This window comes from Eucyclogobius newberryi, unplaced genomic scaffold (assembly GCF_026437365.1).
Source record: "Eucyclogobius newberryi isolate DKJ021-1_F unplaced genomic scaffold, fEucNew1.0.hap1 SCAF_387, whole genome shotgun sequence".
NCBI lineage: Eukaryota > Metazoa > Chordata > Actinopteri > Gobiiformes > Gobiidae > Eucyclogobius > Eucyclogobius newberryi.
The window spans coordinates 1,700-7,921 of NW_027316042.1; the positions used below are offsets into that span (position 1 = coordinate 1,700).

General features: G+C 40.7%; 2 non-coding genes across 2 annotated transcripts; both read left to right on the plus strand.

The window, feature by feature from the left end:
* The first annotated feature begins 2,275 nt into the window (after positions 1-2,275).
* Positions 2,276-2,347, plus strand: trnaq-uug (transfer RNA glutamine (anticodon UUG)). The gene has a single exon. It is a non-coding gene; the product is annotated as a tRNA-Gln (tRNA).
* A 1,801-nt stretch (positions 2,348-4,148) lies between these two features.
* Positions 4,149-4,220, plus strand: trnaq-uug (transfer RNA glutamine (anticodon UUG)). Its single transcript has one exon. It is a non-coding gene; the product is annotated as a tRNA-Gln (tRNA).
* Positions 4,221-6,222: the final 2,002 nt, after the last annotated feature.

Genomic DNA, 6,222 nt, shown 5'->3' on the forward strand with positions numbered 1-6,222 from the left:
AGTCAGACTCTGGATCCAGTTTATTTGCTGCTAAAAGAACACTGTTCCCAAAAAAGGTTATGCACAGCTATGAAATGATCCAGGCTCCATTTGGCTCTGTCTCACTCAGAGCCTGGATAGCTCAGTCGGTAGAGCATCAGACTTTTAATCTGAGGGTCCAGGGTTCAAGTCCCTGTTCAGGTGGTTGTATTACTATGTAATTATTGTAAGACATTAAACACAATACTAGACCATACAATTTTAATGACTCATGCCGGCATGTAGACAGAATTTGGACTTGCCTAATGCGAAAAGAACTTCCTGTGGTTCCCCTACATCAAAAACACTGCATGTGATATATCATATCAGATTGATCACCAACCCTCATCAAATTCAACCCTACATGGCGGTATTGCATTGTATGGTTGCATGGTGTAATGGTTAGCACTCTGGGCTTTGAATCCAGTGATTCGAGTTCAAATCTCGGTGGAACCTAGAACTGTCTTGAGTTGACTGTAAACTGCAAACCAATGTGTGCCATGGTCCCACCCTCTTTTTTCAACGAGTGTCAATTTACATGCAAGCCATCAACAACAGTGTTTATGGAGCCAAGAGCCATACAATATCATGGACATTGATCAAAGTAAAAGTTCAGTTTAGTTTATTACTGAAAAAGAAACAATTCTTGTATTTCGATTTTAAAGCCAGCATCACTGCCCAAGAGTCAGTGTCTAGAGACAGAGTGATATTACTGAGAAAACAAGCTGATATATTCTATTGTGCAATGCTAAATAGTGAAGCCAGAACAACACCCCAACTATGAAGCACTTTCTATAAAATGCAGACAGATCATGGCTGTGGTTGAGCTCTACTTTTGACTTACATTTGGCACAGGAGTCCTGATATCGGCCGTACAGTTCCTATTCGTGAACAAGTTGCTGACAAGAAAACCCCAAAGAGGAGCACTTATGAGCATGAAGAAGCACAAGTGGTTCCATTTGAAGTAATCTTGGAGCAAGGACTTTTTCTTTTGCATTACCAATGGAGGCTTTTGTCATATGGAACTGCCCCCCAACAAAAAGCACTTACTGAATTTCATTGACAAGTCAATGCTCATGTTAGGGAAATAAGAATGACTCTCTGAAACTGGTGTTTAAACAAACTTTTCCAGAACGTAATTTCAAAGTGCATGCAGACAAAGACATCAACACTACCCCAACAAGTAGCACTTACTGCATTCAAAAGTCAAGTCAGTGCTTGTGCCAGGGTAATGTGAATGACCAGGTAGAGTGAAAACTTCATGGTATTTTTCAAAACTTGAGATACTTGCAGTTATTGAGGCCAAAGTCACAACCAAGACAACCCCAAAGAGAAGCACTTATGATTGCAGAAGCCAACAGTGGCTCAAGTTGAGGTCGTCTTAATGTGTTTGCTTCACAATGTCTTAAATGGTGGTCACAACAAGTAGAACTTACTGAAAAAAACAAGTCAATGCTCCTGTTGAACTCCACTGAATCCAGATATTCCTATCAAAGTGGCTGCTGTACTCCAGATCTTCTTCCGATGTCTTCTTGGCCGTCTCTGGTGAGTTGTGCTGGCTAAGGTATGTGACCAGTATAAGTACTGTATGCCATAGCCCCACCTTCTTTTCAGGGTTTCAACGACTGTGGTAATGGCCATTCTGCAAATGGGCCTTCAATGTGTAGTCAATTTACATACAAGCCGTCAACAAAGTTATCGATGCAGACCAACAAGAGACATCAAATACATAGCCAGTGATCAGCCAAACAAGTTGAATCATTGTGAAACTTCAAAATCATTTTTGCAACTGTCTTTGGTACCCATTGAAGGATTACATTGTCATTGACATTGTAAAGATGCAAGGCCTCATGGGAGTCAGACTCTGGATCCAGTTTATTTGCTGCTAAAAGAACACTGTTCCCAAAAAAGGTTATGCACAGCTATGAAATGATCCAGGCTCCATTTGGCTCTGTCTCACTCAGAGCCTGGATAGCTCAGTCGGTAGAGCATCAGACTTTTAATCTGAGGGTCCAGGGTTCAAGTCCCTGTTCAGGTGGTTGTATTACTATGTAATTATTGTAAGACATTAAACACAATACTAGACCATACAATTTTAATGACTCATGCCGGCATGTAGACAGAATTTGGACTTGCCTAATGCGAAAAGAACTTCCTGTGGTTCCCCTACATCAAAAACACTGCATGTGATATATCATATCAGATTGATCACCAACCCTCATCAAATTCAACCCTACATGGCGGTATTGCATTGTATGGTTCCATGGTGTAATGGTTAGCACTCTGGGCTTTGAATCCAGTGATTCGAGTTCAAATCTCGGTGGAACCTAGAACTGTCTTGAGTTGACTGTAAACTGCAAACCAATGTGTGCCATGGTCCCACCCTCTTTTTTCAACGAGTGTCAATTTACATGCAAGCCATCAACAACAGTGTTTATGGAGCCAAGAGCCATACAATATCATGGACATTGATCAAAGTAAAAGTTCAGTTTAGTTTATTACTGAAAAAGAAACAATTCTTGTATTTCGATTTTAAAGCCAGCATCACTGCCCAAGAGTCAGTGTCTAGAGACAGAGTGATATTACTGAGAAAACAAGCTGATATATTCTATTGTGCAATGCTAAATAGTGAAGCCAGAACAACACCCCAACTATGAAGCACTTTCTATAAAATGCAGACAGATCATGGCTGTGGTTGAGCTCTACTTTTGACTTACATTTGGCACAGGAGTCCTGATATCGGCCGTACAGTTCCTATTCGTGAACAAGTTGCTGACAAGAAAACCCCAAAGAGGAGCACTTATGAGCATGAAGAAGCACAAGTGGTTCCATTTGAAGTAATCTTGGAGCAAGGACTTTTTCTTTTGCATTACCAATGGAGGCTTTTGTCATATGGAACTGCCCCCCAACAAAAAGCACTTACTGAATTTCATTGCCAAGTCAATGCTCATGTTAGGGAAATAAGAATGACTCTCTGAAACTGGTGTTTAAACAAACTTTTCCAGAACGTAATTTCAAAGTGCATGCAGACAAAGACATCAACACTACCCCAACAAGTAGCACTTACTGCATTCAAAAGTCAAGTCAGTGCTTGTGCCAGGGTAATGTGAATGACCAGGTAGAGTGAAAACTTCATGGTATTTTTCAAAACTTGAGATACTTGCAGTTATTGAGGCCAAAGTCACAACCAAGACAACCCCAAAGAGAAGCACTTATGATTGCAGAAGCCAACAGTGGCTCAAGTTGAGGTCGTCTTAATGTGTTTGCTTCACAATGTCTTAAATGGTGGTCACAACAAGTAGAACTTACTGAAAAAAACAAGTCAATGCTCCTGTTGAACTCCACTGAATCCAGATATTCCTATCAAAGTGGCTGCTGTACTCCAGATCTTCTTCCGATGTCTTCTTGGCCGTCTCTGGTGAGTTGTGCTGGCTAAGGTATGTGACCAGTATAAGTACTGTATGCCATAGCCCCACCTTCTTTTCAGGGTTTCAACGACTGTGGTAATGGCCATTCTGCAAATGGGCCTTCAATGTGTAGTCAATTTACATACAAGCCGTCAACAAAGTTATCGATGCAGACCAACAAGAGACATCAAATACATAGCCAGTGATCAGCCAAACAAGTTGAATCATTGTGAAACTTCAAAATCATTTTTGCAACTGTCTTTGGTACCCATTGAAGGATTACATTGTCATTGACATTGTAAAGATGCAAGGCCTCATGGGAGTCAGACTCTGGATCCAGTTTATTTGCTGCTAAAAGAACACTGTTCCCAAAAAAGGTTATGCACAGCTATGAAATGATCCAGGCTCCATTTGGCTCTGTCTCACTCAGAGCCTGGATAGCTCAGTCGGTAGAGCATCAGACTTTTAATCTGAGGGTCCAGGGTTCAAGTCCCTGTTCAGGTGGTTGTATTACTATGTAATTATTGTAAGACATTAAACACAATACTAGACCATACAATTTTAATGACTCATGCCGGCATGTAGACAGAATTTGGACTTGCCTAATGCGAAAAGAACTTCCTGTGGTTCCCCTACATCAAAAACACTGCATGTGATATATCATATCAGATTGATCACCAACCCTCATCAAATTCAACCCTACATGGCGGTATTGCATTGTATGGTTCCATGGTGTAATGGTTAGCACTCTGGGCTTTGAATCCAGTGATTCGAGTTCAAATCTCGGTGGAACCTAGAACTGTCTTGAGTTGACTGTAAACTGCAAACCAATGTGTGCCATGGTCCCACCCTCTTTTTTCAACGAGTGTCAATTTACATGCAAGCCATCAACAACAGTGTTTATGGAGCCAAGAGCCATACAATATCATGGACATTGATCAAAGTAAAAGTTCAGTTTAGTTTATTACTGAAAAAGAAACAATTCTTGTATTTCGATTTTAAAGCCAGCATCACTGCCCAAGAGTCAGTGTCTAGAGACAGAGTGATATTACTGAGAAAACAAGCTGATATATTCTATTGTGCAATGCTAAATAGTGAAGCCAGAACAACACCCCAACTATGAAGCACTTTCTATAAAATGCAGACAGATCATGGCTGTGGTTGAGCTCTACTTTTGACTTACATTTGGCACAGGAGTCCTGATATCGGCCGTACAGTTCCTATTCGTGAACAAGTTGCTGACAAGAAAACCCCAAAGAGGAGCACTTATGAGCATGAAGAAGCACAAGTGGTTCCATTTGAAGTAATCTTGGAGCAAGGACTTTTTCTTTTGCATTACCAATGGAGGCTTTTGTCATATGGAACTGCCCCCCAACAAAAAGCACTTACTGAATTTCATTGCCAAGTCAATGCTCATGTTAGGGAAATAAGAATGACTCTCTGAAACTGGTGTTTAAACAAACTTTTCCAGAACGTAATTTCAAAGTGCATGCAGACAAAGACATCAACACTACCCCAACAAGTAGCACTTACTGCATTCAAAAGTCAAGTCAGTGCTTGTGCCAGGGTAATGTGAATGACCAGGTAGAGTGAAAACTTCATGGTATTTTTCAAAACTTGAGATACTTGCAGTTATTGAGGCCAAAGTCACAACCAAGACAACCCCAAAGAGAAGCACTTATGATTGCAGAAGCCAACAGTGGCTCAAGTTGAGGTCGTCTTAATGTGTTTGCTTCACAATGTCTTAAATGGTGGTCACAACAAGTAGAACTTACTGAAAAAAACAAGTCAATGCTCCTGTTGAACTCCACTGAATCCAGATATTCCTATCAAAGTGGCTGCTGTACTCCAGATCTTCTTCCGATGTCTTCTTGGCCGTCTCTGGTGAGTTGTGCTGGCTAAGGTATGTGACCAGTATAAGTACTGTATGCCATAGCCCCACCTTCTTTTCAGGGTTTCAACGACTGTGGTAATGGCCATTCTGCAAATGGGCCTTCAATGTGTAGTCAATTTACATACAAGCCGTCAACAACAGTGTTTATGCAGCCAAGAGCCATACAATATCATGGACATTGATCAAAGTAAAAGTTCAGTTTAGTTTATTACTGAAAAAGAAACAATTCTTGTATTTCGATTTTAAAGCCAGCATCACTGCCCAAGAGTCAGTGTCTAGAGACAGAGTGATATTACTGAGAAAACAAGCTGATATATTCTATTGTGCAATGCTAAATAGTGAAGCCAGAACAACACCCCAACTATGAAGCACTTTCTATAAAATGCAGACAGATCATGGCTGTGGTTGAGCTCTACTTTTGACTTACATTTGGCACAGGAGTCCTGATATTGGCCGTACAGTTCCTATTCGTGAACAAGTTGCTGACAAGAAAACCCCAAAGAGGAGCACTTATGAGCATGAAGAAGCACAAGTGGTTCCATTTGAAGTAATCTTGGAGCAAGGACTTTTTCTTTTGCATTACCAATGGAGGCTTTTGTCATATGGAACTGCCCCCCAACAAAAAGCACTTACTGAATTTCATTGACAAGTCAATGCTCATGTTAGGGAAATAAGAATGACTCTCTGAAACTGGTGTTTAAACAAACTTTTCCAGAACGTAATTTCAAAGTGCATGCAGACAAAGACATCAACACTACCCCAACAAGTAGCACTTACTGCATTCAAAAGTCAAGTCAGTGCTTGTGCCAGGGTAATGTGAATGACCAGGTAGAGTGAAAACTTCATGGTATTTTTCAAAACTTGAGATACTTGCAGTTATTGAGGCCAAAGTCACAACCAAGA